This window comes from Amphiprion ocellaris, chromosome 7 (assembly GCF_022539595.1).
Source record: "Amphiprion ocellaris isolate individual 3 ecotype Okinawa chromosome 7, ASM2253959v1, whole genome shotgun sequence".
Classification (NCBI taxonomy): domain Eukaryota; kingdom Metazoa; phylum Chordata; class Actinopteri; family Pomacentridae; genus Amphiprion; species Amphiprion ocellaris.
In genome coordinates, this window is record NC_072772.1 from 25718988 (window position 1) to 25735952 (window position 16965).

At 44.6% G+C, this 16965-nt stretch overlaps 1 long non-coding RNA gene across 1 annotated transcript; it reads right to left on the minus strand.

The window, feature by feature from the left end:
* Window positions 1-14: 14 nt before the first annotated feature.
* LOC129349291 (uncharacterized) lies at window positions 15-3940 on the minus strand. The gene is made up of 3 exons (XR_008602240.1): window positions 3563-3940; window positions 3310-3436; window positions 15-860 (listed from the first exon to the last, which is right to left on the minus strand). It is a non-coding gene; the product is annotated as an uncharacterized LOC129349291 (long non-coding RNA).
* Window positions 3941-16965: the final 13025 nt, after the last annotated feature.

Genomic DNA, 16965 nt, shown 5'->3' on the forward strand with positions numbered 1-16965 from the left:
TTATTATAAAAAAAAAACACTCACACAAACACAAAAACAATATCTCAACAAGTATCCAGTCCTGACTGATATGTTTTGTTTTCTGAATTTAAAGGATCTTCAGGACCCAGGCATTGACTGGGAGAGTGCTGTGCTGCAAGAAGACTCTAACGGCATAGTTGTGGTTCCTGAAGTTGAGTGCCCACTGTATAACGAAGCCCTGGAAGAACTTCAGAGAACTATCAACCCTCTGGAACATTCAGAGTCACATGGTCGTGATTTATACATAAGATTCTTGCAACAGGTGTCCAACCAATAGACATTTGGACAGGAACTTGAAAGTCAACAAATATGGACTTCCAGCACAGTGACAAAAATTATTGAAGCTTTTCTAACTAATGCAAGCAGAGAACCCTGTATAAAGGGAATTTATATGACTGAAGAGAAAGAAAGTCAAACACTGTCTGGGCTAACGGGAACAATTGTTTTGCTTTTTTCGTTAGCAATGAACATTCTATCAGTTAATGTTTAGAAACATCTTATTTTTTGTTTAAGATGACAAGAGAGCTATTTCTGTTAAACTCTGTATAAGCCACCACCATATCTAACTGCTTCACTCATAATTCTTCTGAACTCAGTGTAAGTGTTGAGATGCTGTACTGGAAAAATTACTGTACGAGTGCATGAACTCACAAATGGGTAACAAATGGAGTGATTTCCAAGCCGCTCCCTGCAGTCATGGTCAAACATGCATGTTATTTTAAAATGTCTCTTTTCATCAGGGAGGATGGGAATGTGGGATTGCCCGGTCAACCATTGGAGCACATGCTGAACTCCAAGAGAGTGTGACTCCTCAGCTGCAGCACTGTCTTCCTCCTCACCTGTGATGTGTAAAATATTTCAAATAAAACACACTACAAACAATTTGAACGTAAGGAATTTCAATTTCAATTAAAGCTGCAAGCAGCGTTGGACGGGTCCTCGCATCCGTGCTGGTCGGCGAATCCACGCACGTCCACCAGGTGGCGCTGCGACCGAAAGTGCATGTCGGCCTCTGAATGTGATGAGTGCCGGACTCTGATCACACGTGTAACATTTCAGGCAGATTGGAGCATGTTCAGGCTACTTCTAGAGCTTTTCCTGTCCATCCACCAGGTGGAACTGCGACCGAGAGTGTATATCGGCCTACGGATGTGATCACGGTCGGACTCTGATCACGCATATCAAATTTCAGGCAGATCGGACCACGTACAGGCTAGTTATAGAGCATTTCCTGTCTATCCAAGAGGTGGCGCTATGGCTGTGGCTGTATTTCAGCATGTGAACGTATTCAGGGCAGATCATACATGTAAAGTTTGAGGCAGATTGGAGCATGTTTAGGGCAGTTACACAGCAGTTGATGTTTCATGGCGAAGCATCAAAATTCACGAGGCCGCCATGGCCACGCCCTTAGACTTAAGGTGAGCATTTTGATAACTTTTGATCACCCATGCCTGGAGTATATCCTGGCCGAATTTCAGCTCTCTCGGTGTTACCCTGTTTGAGTTTATAGCTTTTGAAAATGTCTAAAAATGACCCAAAATCGTCAAAACATATGACATATAATTCAAAATGGCCGACTTCCTGTTGGGTTTTGGGCATGGGTGTCAATTACATTTTTGTGTGTCTTGACGAGTTACATATGCCTACCAAGTTTCATGATTCTAACTAAAACGTACTGGCCGTAGTAACTGTTTGAAAATTTCCAGGTGGCGCCATGGAGCCATTTTGCCACACACATGTGCAGTTTCCCTAAAATATCAAACGGGTTGCCGGTCCAGATATGTGTGGTAATTTTGGCGAGCATTGGAGCATTTTTAACCTGTCAAAAAGTACTTTGTTTATTACGGCAACGATGCGTTGCCACGGCAACAGTGTTTTACGAATCGTCAAAATCTTCGCACTGACGCATCGTCTAGGGGTGACCACTGAGCTGACCAATTTTCAAGATGCTATAACAAAGTTCCCGGCAATGGTAGGTGCAAATGTAATGACAAATTCTTCCTCTTGCCAATAGGTGGCGCTATGAGTATTTCTAAATTTATGGGTGTGGATGTGTTCAGATCTGGACTGGTGTCCACCATGTCAAGTTTGGTCCAGATTGGACCATTTCCAGCTGAGATATTAAAAATTCAATTTTCATGGCGAGAAATCGAAATTCGCCGCGCCACCACAGACACGCCCCTTGACGACGAGTCACCATTTTTTCTGGGAATCATCATCAATGTGTTCAGAGTTATGTCACCAAATTTGAGGTGAATCTGTTCAACCTGCTAAGAATAGTACCTCAAAATGTAAAAAATGTCAATTTCCTGATACCACAAGGTGGCGCTATGACTGTCAATGTACATAACTACATGGATGTCGTCAGAGGTGGACACTGATGACACGTAAAATTTCAGGCAGATTGGACCATGTACAGCTGAGTTAGACACCACTTCCTGTTTCATGGCGAAGGATCCAGTTTTTGATGAGTCGCCATGGCCACGCCCTTTGAAATGAGATGAACATTTTGATAACTTTTCATCAGGAAGTAGTGTTGCATACATTTCCCAAATTTCAGGTCTCTCGGAGTTATCCCCGATGAGTTATTAATTTTAAAAAATTTACAGCTAATTCAAGATGGCCGACTTCCTGTTGCATTTAAGGCATGGCCATGATTGACTTTTTCGTGGGTCCTGATGTGCTGCACATGCATGCAAAGTTTTGTAAATGTAGATGAAACAGTCTGGCAGTTGGCCTAATGACTACGTTTTGCAGCTTTGTAGGGGGCGCTATGGAGCCATTTTGCCATACACATGTGCAACGCCTATAAAATATCAAATTTTTCGCCAGTCCTGATGAGCATGCCAAGTTTGACGCATTTTGGGGTATGATAAGGCCGCCAAAAGTGCAAGTCTTTCGTCGGAAGAAAAAAGTATAATAATAATAATAATAATAATAAACCCTAGCATTCCAAGAGGGTCTTCGCACCGTTGGTGCTCGGACCCTAATAATAATTCCTTGCATTCCAATAGGGTCTTCGCACCATTTGGTGCTCGGACCCTAATTATCATGTAATAATGGTGTAATATTCATCTTATAGCATGATTACTATCATCCTGGAAGAGATCACTCCCATCATGATAAACGTGAACACTCAGAACTACTTTGTTTTAATTTGCTGTGACACTTGCTTCTAATGGGACAAGTGGACCAAACAAAATGTACCCCACAGCATAACAAACCTACTGGATCCCTTAACTGTACCAATAATTTGTCACCTGTCTGCAGTACTGTATAGCATAGTACCTGATATTTCAAGCTCCTGGCAAAAATCTTACATAAAGTTTATGATCTTTCTCTCAGTTCTCTCCCGAGATGTCCCCTTTTCACTGAAATGTGGTTGGCAGTTCATCATTATGAAATCAGCATCTGGCTATAAAGAATAAGTAAATATACAATTGGTGTTAAAATTTATAAATATATAATAAAGAACACAATCCAGAACAGTGTGATTGTCTGCAAGAACACAGTGAGTTAAACTGTTATGAATAATGCTTACTTTGATGATCTTCCCTGGAACAAAGCATGGCAAGCTTCAGGATTTGTAGCCATCTGATTGACCAGACCATACAGCTCCATGCCCTTTCTCATTTGCTGAAGCATTGGAATCAGTCTTGTTGTAGAGTGCAAGACAATAGGACTATGAAAGAAAGAACACAAAAATCAAATATTGGTTTAAAAAGTAAAAATATTTAAATGGCAGTTGTTTTTGTTACTGAATGATGTTTTCCTTATTATCCAGCTTGATCTGGCTTGTGTATCCACAGTTTATAACTTCATCAGCCAACAACATCAGAGACTGTGCATCAGCCACATCTTCAACCTGAAAGTGTTCACTGTTAGGCGAAAAATGTACAAAGCAAAAGGTATGAATGAAAAAGCATAGTAGTGTGCTAGACAAGGTGCTCACTGCTGATAAGTAGGGAAGATTCTTGGTCAGCCACATCCTCCTTGGATAAACAACTGAAGTCCACCTCTCCTGTGCACAGGAAACGGTAGCACCACTGTTAGGATGGCCGTTTCGCGGTTGGATAAGAGAGGAGGCTTGAGGCGAGATCAGATGCAGGTCAACCTGGCATTTATTCATCAGTATAGCAGTAAAAATACACAAACAGCAGAAGGTGGCAACTGGCATGTTGTGTCCCCCTCTCTCTCAACTGCCAGTCTTTTATAGGCCTCTCCCTAATCACCCCCTCAGGCCTACCAACATAAGGGTTAATCAAAAATAATCAAACACAGGAATTTCTTAAAAAATATAATGTATTTAATTTTAACTGTAACAACGAACATTAAAACTACATATCCATTTACTAAAAGTAACTATTAACATCCTCATCTAGCAGTGTATTTATTTCATCAACCGACGAGATTTATTCTCTCCCTCTCCTCACCTATGCTTGGTTCCTCCCAGAACCTTTAAAAAGATGTTCCAGCCCAAGAGGACTCTTTTGGCTGGAACACCTGTGGTGACAACAGAGAGGTGAGTGATAACACACTTTTCACTTGATACCTTCTAAAAACAATGTTCCAGATCCACTTCAAACCGGCATCCAGTTTAAGTCAATCACTTAACCATTATACTAAATTATTATTTGCTTTGCTGCAGGCCTCTCCAGGATTTTCACCCAATGCTACTGAGAGAAGCACATGCCAGCACATGCCAGCATCAAAACCGCACTCAATAAATCAATAAAACAGTCATTGTCTTGTGTTTCATGTTGTGAGTATGAACTCCATACTGGTAATGAAGTTGACCTTCATTACATTTCCTCCCTCCTCTCCTTAGGAGCCCAGTACTTCAGTTTTCAAACATTCTAGATAAGCAGTCAGCTACAGTGTTGATTTTCCCTGACCTGTAGCGAACTGTGAAGTTGTATGGCTGTAAGGCCAGATACCATCCAGCGATCCGCATGTTTGCATCCTTCATCCGATGCAACCACTGGAGAGCTCTGTGGTCCGTTTCCAGGAAGAAGTGTCGCCCCAGCAGGTAGTATCTGAGTGTATCAATAGCCCACTTCATTGCCAGACGCTCCTTCTCCACAGTAGAGTATCTGGTCTCTCTGTCCAGAAGCTTACGACTCAGGAACACCACCGGTTTCATCTCTCCCTCCACATCCTGTAACAATACTCCACCAAGGCCGACTCCTGATGCATCTGTTTGCAGAGTAAATGGTTTTTCAAAATCAGGGCTGTGCAGAACTGACTCGGTACAAATAGCATCTTTAAGCTCTCTAAAAGCTTTCTCACACTCCTCGGTCCATTTCACCTTGCTGGGTGCTGAGCCTCGAGTGAGGTTGTTTAGCACTATAGAATGCTCTGCAAAGTGGGGAATAAATTTCCTGTACCATCCTACCAAACCCAGGAAGCTCTTCACTTTCCTTTTTGTAGTGGGAACTGGGAAGGAATGAATGGCCTCCACCTTTGCCACCTGAGGCCTGATCTTGCCATGTCCGATGACATAGCCCAAATATTCCACTTCCATCTGAGCCACTGCACATTTCTGGGGGTTGATGGTTAGTCCTGCAGCTCTGATGCACTGTAACACCTGTTGTAAGTGAGACACATGCTCTTTCCAGGACTGGCTGAATATAACCACATCATCCAGATATGCAGCTGAAAACTCTGACACATCTCGCAACACACAATCCATCAGTCTCTGAAATGTGGCTGGGGCCCCATGCAGGCCAAATGGCATCACCTTGAACTGGTACATACCGAATGGTGTCTTAAAGGCTGTCAGCTCACGGGCCTCTGGTGCCAATGCCACTTGCCAGTAACCTTTACTCAGGTCCAAGGTGGTGATGTATTTTGCTCGTCCAATTCTCTCCAGCAGGTCATCAACTCTGGGCATAGGGTATGGATCAAACTGAGAGATAGCATTCAAGTATCGAAAGTCTATACAAAATCTAAGGGATCCATCTTTCTTGGGCACCAAAACAACAGGACTGCACCATTCACTTGAAGATACTTCAATTATGCCCAGTTCCAACATTAGATTAATTTCTTTTCTCAACACCGGCACCAACCGCTCAGGTATCCTGTAGCTCTTCTGTCTCACTGGAGCATCCTTCTTGAGACGTATGTGATGCTGGACCAGATCTGTGAATCCTGGAGTCTCTCTGAAAAGCTGTAGATCTAAAAGAGATGAAACATCTCCCTGCTGAGAGTTGGATAGATGAGACATGTTAATTAGGGTGGACTTCCCTTTACCAACCGGAAAAAACTGTTCATCCACCTCCTCATCATGCACTGCACGCACCAACAGCTGGTGGTGGACAGGCTCCTGGCGAATGTGGAACTCCTTTAACAGGTTTACATGAAATGTCTGATGTTTCTTGTGTCTGTCTGGCATAAAGAGTTCATAGGTGACCTTACCAACTCGTCTGGTGACTTCATATGGGCCATGCCACTTCGTCAGCAGCTTATTGTCAGAAGTTGGGAGCAGTAACAGCACCTGCTGACCTGGTTCCAAGACTCTTTCTCTGGCCTTCTGGTCATACCATTTCTTTTGATTCTGTTGAGCAGACCTCATGGTCTCTTGTGCCAGGGTCGTCATTTCCTCCAGCCTCTGTCGCATTTTCACCACATACGCCACCACGTTTTCTCCACTTGATGGCGGATTTTCCCAGTAGTCCTTCAGCAGGTCCAGCGGCCCTCTGACCTGACGTCCATACAGCAGTTCAAATGGAGAAAAGCCTGTTGCAGCCTGTGGCACCTCTCGATAAGCAAAAAGCATATATGGCAGCCACTGGTCCCAATCCATCCCTGTATGGGAAACAAACTTCCGCAGCATATTTTTAAGTGTCTGATTGTATCTTTCTACAAGCCCGTCCGTTTGGGGGTGATAAGGGGTGGTCTTAATTCTCTTCACTCCTAGCAACTGATAGACTTGTTGTAACAACTTGGACATAAAGTTTGTGCCACAATCAGTCAGGACTTCCTTAGGTATCCCTACTCTGGAGCAGAGTTGAACAAGGCAGTTAGCCACATTTCTGGCTTTTACTGATCTCAGTGGGAAAGCTTCTGGATAACGTGTTGCATAATCACATATTACCAAAATGAATCTATTCCCTGCAGAACTTTTCTCTAGGGGCCCCACTACATCCATGCCTATCCTTTCAAAAGGTGTCTCAATGATTGGTAAAGGCTGTAGCTGGGCTCGTGCAACCTTTCTACTTGAAGTAAGTTGACATTTTGCACACGAACTACAGAACTGGGAAATCTGACTGTACATTCCAGGCCACACAAAACGACTGGAAATTCTACACAAGGTTTTTTGAAAAGCCATGTGTCCTGCCCAGGGAACCGAGTGTCCCAAGTCCATCACCCTCTCTCTGAATTGCTGAGGTAATGCTAAGGCCTCCATATTACCTTTGCACTGGTAGAGAATCCCTCTTTTTATGATGTAAATATCCTCCTCTAGACAGCCTGAGTTGCCCTGTTTAACACCATCCACCTCTGTCACCTTCTCAAACCAAGGTTTTAAAGTTGGATCCTCCCTCTGAAGTGAACCTACATCTGGTGGTAGATCTATATCTAAAGGTTGGCTTGGTCTAGAAAGCTCAGCTGTCTCTTTAATTGTTGTGCCCCTCCATTTTTCTCTCCTTCGCTGTGCTTTTGTTTTAGTAGGTTTAACTGGCCTTGTTTCAAGCTCTTCCTCAAAGAATGGCATTTCCCTGAAAGCATCTGCTGCACTCTGGGCCCTTGTGGTCACCATATTGCACATTTTAGTCTCAGCTATAACTGGAAACCCTTCATCCTCTGCTACTGGAGCCCTAACCTCTGTGTGCTCTGACCTCTGACCTTCAGTAGCTACTGAGTGTACCATTTTATGTTTTATGTCTTCTGCCTGCTGCACAAGATCTAAGATGGTGGGGATATCATTACCCAGAATGACTGGATATGGCAACTTTGAAGCCAACGCTACAGTCATGAGGAAAGTTTGGCCTCCCACTGTCAGATATACATCAGCCGTTGGATACAAACGCTCATCTCCATGAATACAGCTAATGCATGACTTATCCTCCCCCCATCTCTCTCTTGGTACTAGGCTGGACAAAACTACAGACTGAAAACCCCCTGTGTCTAATAATGCTGTGCAACACTGACCATTGACCAAAACGGGTACAGTATGGGCTGCTTCCTGCACTGCATGCTGTCTAGCTGGTCTAGGGACTGTACACAAGAGAGATGGTTTTGTCTGATTTGAGAGGGGACATAAATATTGGGTGTGGCCTAAGCCATTACACAAATAACACCTTACATCTTGTTTGTGAGATCTAATTATAGGATTATGAGCAGTGTTAGGTTTGTTTTAGGGCTGCCACAAACGACGCGTCGACGAATCGCCTGAGCACGATACATCATCAAAAGCGGAAGTGAGCGCGCAATGCAACAGAAATCACCGTCCGAGTGGAGCGCGGAACACGCATGGACATCCGCGCTGTATCGTGCATATATAGTATATGCATATATTATATACGCACAATGCGGCGCGGATGTCCGCGCTGTATCGTAAACGCGGATGTCCACGCTGTATTGTGCGTATATAATATATGCATATACTATATATGCACGATACAGCGCGGATGTCCATGCGTGTTCCGCGCTCCACTCGGACGGTGATTTCTGTTGCATTGCGCGCTCACTTCCGCTTTTGATGACGTATCGTGCTCAGGCGATTAGTCGACGCGTCGTTTGTGGCAGCCCTAGTTTGTTTGTATTGAATGTTGCATTGGATGTAAACTTCCTGCCGCTTGAAAACACTCTACTTTGAGTCTGACCAGAGCCCTACTCACCCCCAGTGGACTTACTTCGCTGAGCAAAATTGCTGTCTCGGCCAAAGATGCTGTGTCTTGTCCCTCTTCTTGCTGCCATAAAGACTTCAGCCAACTGAGCTGCTTTCTCTGCCGTCTGAGGATCATGTTCACGGATCCACACCTCCAGTTCTGGTGACACCATCCTCAGGAACTTTTCCAGAATCATTATCTCTGATACTTCTTTCACTGTTGCCCTCTCTGGTTTCACCCATTTGGCAAACATGTCTTTCAGACGCACATATAGCTCTCGTGGGGTCTCATCAGGCAGAATGTCCAGGGCCCGAAATCTTCTGCGATAGGTTTCTGCTGTGATCTCAAATTTTTGTAGTATTGCTGCTTTCACCTTATCATAATCTTCAGAGTCTGTCACGTCCATTAATACATATGCACTGCGTGCTTTACCTGTGAGCAGTGGAATGAGACGAATAGCCCACTCATCTCTAGGCCACCGACAAACTTGAGCCATTCTTTCAAAAGTAGTTAAAAAGTGCTCAATATCATCATCTACTGACAGGGGCAGCAGCTTTGGCTCTCTGTAGAACACTGGTTCCCTCTGAGGTCTGGCAAAATTGTCTGCTTGACTTGTACCTTCCCCTGGGTCGTCAGCATCACTTTCTCTTTGGTGGTACTCTTCATGCTCATCTTGCTCTCCCCTGTTTACTTCCTTCATTTCATTAACCTGCAGCTGTATCTGATGAAACTGATGCTGCATGCTCTTCCATCGTTGTTCTTGCCTGGAAATGTCTTTCTCTCTCTGCTGGTCTCTGGCTGTTTGTGACTGAATGAGTGATTTCACCAGATCTGTGAGCTCATCCAGCCTTTCTCCTGGGTAGTTGGCTGCCGTGGCCCCCTGGTCAGCTGGGGGTCTTCCTCCATCATCTGGCTCCTCATGTTGATCCTGCTTTTTCCTCTCTCTGTCTCTCGTCATTCTCAAGTCCTCCTTCTGATGCAGGCCCGAGCTTCTTGACACCACTTGTTAGGATGGCCGTTTCGCGGTTGGATAAGAGAGGAGGCTTGAGGCGAGATCAGATGCAGGTCAACCTGGCATTTATTCATCAGTATAGCAGTAAAAATACACAAACAGCAGAAGGTGGCAACTGGCATGTTGTGTCCCCCTCTCTCTCAACTGCCAGTCTTTTATAGGCCTCTCCCTAATCACCCCCTCAGGCCTACCAACATAAGGGTTAATCAAAAATAATCAAACACAGGAATTTCTTAAAAAATATAATGTATTTAATTTTAACTGTAACAACGAACATTAAAACTACATATCCATTTACTAAAAGTAACTATTAACATCCTCATCTAGCAGTGTATTTATTTCATCAACCGACGAGATTTATTCTCTCCCTCTCCTCACCTATGCTTGGTTCCTCCCAGAACCTTTAAAAAGATGTTCCAGCCCAAGAGGACTCTTTTGGCTGGAACACCTGTGGTGACAACAGAGAGGTGAGTGATAACACACTTTTCACTTGATACCTTCTAAAAACAATGTTCCAGATCCACTTCAAACCGGCATCCAGTTTAAGTCAATCACTTAACCATTATACTAAATTATTATTTGCTTTGCTGCAGGCCTCTCCAGGATTTTCACCCAATGCTACTGAGAGAAGCACATGGCAGCACATGCCAGCATCAAAACCGCACTCAATAAATCAATAAAACAGTCATTGTCTTGTGTTTCATGTTGTGAGTATGAACTCCATACTGGTAATGAAGTTGACCTTCATTACATTTCCTCCCTCCTCTCCTTAGGAGCCCAGTACTTCAGTTTTCAAACATTCTAGATAAGCAGTCAGCTACAGTGTTGATTTTCCCTGACCTGTAGCGAACTGTGAAGTTGTATGGCTGTAAGGCCAGATACCATCCAGCGATCCGCATGTTTGCATCCTTCATCCGATGCAACCACTGGAGAGCTCTGTGGTCCGTTTCCAGGAAGAAGTGTCGCCCCAGCAGGTAGTATCTGAGTGTATCAATAGCCCACTTCATTGCCAGACGCTCCTTCTCCACAGTAGAGTATCTGGTCTCTCTGTCCAGAAGCTTACGACTCAGGAACACCACCGGTTTCATCTCTCCCTCCACATCCTGTAACAATACTCCACCAAGGCCGACTCCTGATGCATCTGTTTGCAGAGTAAATGGTTTTTCAAAATCAGGGCTGTGCAGAACTGACTCGGTACAAATAGCATCTTTAAGCTCTCTAAAAGCTTTCTCACACTCCTCGGTCCATTTCACCTTGCTGGGTGCTGAGCCTCGAGTGAGGTTGTTTAGCACTATAGAATGCTCTGCAAAGTGGGGAATAAATTTCCTGTACCATCCTACCAAACCCAGGAAGCTCTTCACTTTCCTTTTTGTAGTGGGAACTGGGAAGGAATGAATGGCCTCCACCTTTGCCACCTGAGGCCTGATCTTGCCATGTCCGATGACATAGCCCAAATATTCCACTTCCATCTGAGCCACTGCACATTTCTGGGGGTTGATGGTTAGTCCTGCAGCTCTGATGCACTGTAACACCTGTTGTAAGTGAGACACATGCTCTTTCCAGGACTGGCTGAATATAACCACATCATCCAGATATGCAGCTGAAAACTCTGACACATCTCGCAACACACAATCCATCAGTCTCTGAAATGTGGCTGGGGCCCCATGCAGGCCAAATGGCATCACCTTGAACTGGTACATACCGAATGGTGTCTTAAAGGCTGTCAGCTCACGGGCCTCTGGTGCCAATGCCACTTGCCAGTAACCTTTACTCAGGTCCAAGGTGGTGATGTATTTTGCTCGTCCAATTCTCTCCAGCAGGTCATCAACTCTGGGCATAGGGTATGGATCAAACTGAGAGATAGCATTCAAGTATCGAAAGTCTATACAAAATCTAAGGGATCCATCTTTCTTGGGCACCAAAACAACAGGACTGCACCATTCACTTGAAGATACTTCAATTATGCCCAGTTCCAACATTAGATTAATTTCTTTTCTCAACACCGGCACCAACCGCTCAGGTATCCTGTAGCTCTTCTGTCTCACTGGAGCATCCTTCTTGAGACGTATGTGATGCTGGACCAGATCTGTGAATCCTGGAGTCTCTCTGAAAAGCTGTAGATCTAAAAGAGATGAAACATCTCCCTGCTGAGAGTTGGATAGATGAGACATGTTAATTAGGGTGGACTTCCCTTTACCAACCGGAAAAAACTGTTCATCCACCTCCTCATCATGCACTGCACGCACCAACAGCTGGTGGTGGACAGGCTCCTGGCGAATGTGGAACTCCTTTAACAGGTTTACATGAAATGTCTGATGTTTCTTGTGTCTGTCTGGCATAAAGAGTTCATAGGTGACCTTACCAACTCGTCTGGTGACTTCATATGGGCCATGCCACTTCGTCAGCAGCTTATTGTCAGAAGTTGGGAGCAGTAACAGCACCTGCTGACCTGGTTCCAAGACTCTTTCTCTGGCCTTCTGGTCATACCATTTCTTTTGATTCTGTTGAGCAGACCTCATGGTCTCTTGTGCCAGGGTCGTCATTTCCTCCAGCCTCTGTCGCATTTTCACCACATACGCCACCACGTTTTCTCCACTTGATGGCGGATTTTCCCAGTAGTCCTTCAGCAGGTCCAGCGGCCCTCTGACCTGACGTCCATACAGCAGTTCAAATGGAGAAAAGCCTGTTGCAGCCTGTGGCACCTCTCGATAAGCAAAAAGCATATATGGCAGCCACTGGTCCCAATCCATCCCTGTATGGGAAACAAACTTCCGCAGCATATTTTTAAGTGTCTGATTGTATCTTTCTACAAGCCCGTCCGTTTGGGGGTGATAAGGGGTGGTCTTAATTCTCTTCACTCCTAGCAACTGATAGACTTGTTGTAACAACTTGGACATAAAGTTTGTGCCACAATCAGTCAGGACTTCCTTAGGTATCCCTACTCTGGAGCAGAGTTGAACAAGGCAGTTAGCCACATTTCTGGCTTTTACTGATCTCAGTGGGAAAGCTTCTGGATAACGTGTTGCATAATCACATATTACCAAAATGAATCTATTCCCTGCAGAACTTTTCTCTAGGGGCCCCACTACATCCATGCCTATCCTTTCAAAAGGTGTCTCAATGATTGGTAAAGGCTGTAGCTGGGCTCGTGCAACCTTTCTACTTGAAGTAAGTTGACATTTTGCACACGAACTACAGAACTGGGAAATCTGACTGTACATTCCAGGCCACACAAAACGACTGGAAATTCTACACAAGGTTTTTTGAAAAGCCATGTGTCCTGCCCAGGGAACCGAGTGTCCCAAGTCCATCACCCTCTCTCTGAATTGCTGAGGTAATGCTAAGGCCTCCATATTACCTTTGCACTGGTAGAGAATCCCTCTTTTTATGATGTAAATATCCTCCTCTAGACAGCCTGAGTTGCCCTGTTTAACACCATCCACCTCTGTCACCTTCTCAAACCAAGGTTTTAAAGTTGGATCCTCCCTCTGAAGTGAACCTACATCTGGTGGTAGATCTATATCTAAAGGTTGGCTTGGTCTAGAAAGCTCAGCTGTCTCTTTAATTGTTGTGCCCCTCCATTTTTCTCTCCTTCGCTGTGCTTTTGTTTTAGTAGGTTTAACTGGCCTTGTTTCAAGCTCTTCCTCAAAGAATGGCATTTCCCTGAAAGCATCTGCTGCACTCTGGGCCCTTGTGGTCACCATATTGCACATTTTAGTCTCAGCTATAACTGGAAACCCTTCATCCTCTGCTACTGGAGCCCTAACCTCTGTGTGCTCTGACCTCTGACCTTCAGTAGCTACTGAGTGTACCATTTTATGTTTTATGTCTTCTGCCTGCTGCACAAGATCTAAGATGGTGGGGATATCATTACCCAGAATGACTGGATATGGCAACTTTGAAGCCAACGCTACAGTCATGAGGAAAGTTTGGCCTCCCACTGTCAGATATACATCAGCCGTTGGATACAAACGCTCATCTCCATGAATACAGCTAATGCATGACTTATCCTCCCCCCATCTCTCTCTTGGTACTAGGCTGGACAAAACTACAGACTGAAAACCCCCTGTGTCTAATAATGCTGTGCAACACTGACCATTGACCAAAACGGGTACAGTATGGGCTGCTTCCTGCACTGCATGCTGTCTAGCTGGTCTAGGGACTGTACACAAGAGAGATGGTTTTGTCTGATTTGAGAGGGGACATAAATATTGGGTGTGGCCTAAGCCATTACACAAATAACACCTTACATCTTGTTTGTGAGATCTAATTATAGGATTATGAGCAGTGTTAGGTTTGTTTTAGGGCTGCCACAAACGACGCGTCGACGAATCGCCTGAGCACGATACATCATCAAAAGCGGAAGTGAGCGCGCAATGCAACAGAAATCACCGTCCGAGTGGAGCGCGGAACACGCATGGACATCCGCGCTGTATCGTGCATATATAGTATATGCATATATTATATACGCACAATACAGCGTGGACATCCGCGTTTACGATACAGCGCGGACATCCGCGCCGCATCGTGCATATACTATATATGCACGATACAGCGCGGATGTCCATGCGTGTTCCGCGCTCCACTCGGACGGTGATTTCTGTTGCATTGCGCGCTCACTTCCGCTTTTGATGACGTATCGTGCTCAGGCGATTAGTCGACGCGTCGTTTGTGGCAGCCCTAGTTTGTTTGTATTGAATGTTGCATTGGATGTAAACTTCCTGCCGCTTGAAAACACTCTACTTTGAGTCTGACCAGAGCCCTACTCACCCCCAGTGGACTTACTTCGCTGAGCAAAATTGCTGTCTCGGCCAAAGATGCTGTGTCTTGTCCCTCTTCTTGCTGCCATAAAGACTTCAGCCAACTGAGCTGCTTTCTCTGCCGTCTGAGGATCATGTTCACGGATCCACACCTCCAGTTCTGGTGACACCATCCTCAGGAACTTTTCCAGAATCATTATCTCTGATACTTCTTTCACTGTTGCCCTCTCTGGTTTCACCCATTTGGCAAACATGTCTTTCAGACGCACATATAGCTCTCGTGGGGTCTCATCAGGCAGAATGTCCAGGGCCCGAAATCTTCTGCGATAGGTTTCTGCTGTGATCTCAAATTTTTGTAGTATTGCTGCTTTCACCTTATCATAATCTTCAGAGTCTGTCACGTCCATTAATACATATGCACTGCGTGCTTTACCTGTGAGCAGTGGAATGAGACGAATAGCCCACTCATCTCTAGGCCACCGACAAACTTGAGCCATTCTTTCAAAAGTAGTTAAAAAGTGCTCAATATCATCATCTACTGACAGGGGCAGCAGCTTTGGCTCTCTGTAGAACACTGGTTCCCTCTGAGGTCTGGCAAAATTGTCTGCTTGACTTGTACCTTCCCCTGGGTCGTCAGCATCACTTTCTCTTTGGTGGTACTCTTCATGCTCATCTTGCTCTCCCCTGTTTACTTCCTTCATTTCATTAACCTGCAGCTGTATCTGATGAAACTGATGCTGCATGCTCTTCCATCGTTGTTCTTGCCTGGAAATGTCTTTCTCTCTCTGCTGGTCTCTGGCTGTTTGTGACTGAATGAGTGATTTCACCAGATCTGTGAGCTCATCCAGCCTTTCTCCTGGGTAGTTGGCTGCCGTGGCCCCCTGGTCAGCTGGGGGTCTTCCTCCATCATCTGGCTCCTCATGTTGATCCTGCTTTTTCCTCTCTCTGTCTCTCGTCATTCTCAAGTCCTCCTTCTGATGCAGGCCCGAGCTTCTTGACACCACTTGTTAGGATGGCCGTTTCGCGGTTGGATAAGAGAGGAGGCTTGAGGCGAGATCAGATGCAGGTCAACCTGGCATTTATTCATCAGTATAGCAGTAAAAATACACAAACAGCAGAAGGTGGCAACTGGCATGTTGTGTCCCCCTCTCTCTCAACTGCCAGTCTTTTATAGGCCTCTCCCTAATCACCCCCTCAGGCCTACCAACATAAGGGTTAATCAAAAATAATCAAACACAGGAATTTCTTAAAAAATATAATGTATTTAATTTTAACTGTAACAACGAACATTAAAACTACATATCCATTTACTAAAAGTAACTATTAACATCCTCATCTAGCAGTGTATTTATTTCATCAACCGACGAGATTTATTCTCTCCCTCTCCTCACCTATGCTTGGTTCCTCCCAGAACCTTTAAAAAGATGTTCCAGCCCAAGGGGACTCTTTTGGCTGCAACACCTGTGGTGACAACAGAGAGGTGAGTGATAACACACTTTTCACTTGATACCTTCTAAAAAGAACGTTCCAGATCCACTTCAAACCGGCATCCAGTTTAAGTCAATCACTTAACCATTATACTAACTTATTATTTGCTTTGCTGCAGGCCTCTCCAGGATTTTCACCCAATGCTACTGAGAGAAGCACATGGCAGCACATGCCAGCATCAAAACCGCACTCAATAAATCAATAAAACAGTCATTGTCTTGTGTTTCATGTTGTGAGTATGAACTCCATACTGGTAATGAAGTTGACCTTCATTACAACCACTCTGAAAAAAGCAGGAGCTGGGCCACCTTGGGCCAGGTGACTGCAATTATTTCACCAACAGTTCTCTGCGAATACATGGAAAAAATGTCTGTTTACTTTTTTAAAAAATTATGTGGGTAACATATAGTGATATACAACAATTGTTATGTGACCAACCTGAAGTTTTCATTATCAAGGTCTGTCAAAGAGTACTTGGGATTTTTTTCCCTGGCTTCCAGGTCCTTCGAAAAATCTGTTTTCGATACCTGATATCATATCTTAGGCACAAAAGCAAACCCCAGTTTAAGGTAATCTTCTGTTATTGATTTACATAAGGACAAAACAGGTAATGGAAAACTTACCTGTCAAAAACTCTTTCTTTAGTGCTCCTGTATCAACACCTGCCTCACCTATGTACACCACCTTCAGAGCACTGATGGGAGATGCAGTTTTTTTCCTCTGCCACTGGAGAATACCTCTGTCTGGAAGGTCTTCTCTGTCCACACACAATTTAAATTCTGTTGTGGTGTCAACCTGTTGTTCAAGGAAGCGTAATACATCTTCCATGCTTTAGGAAGAAAATAGAAAGCTC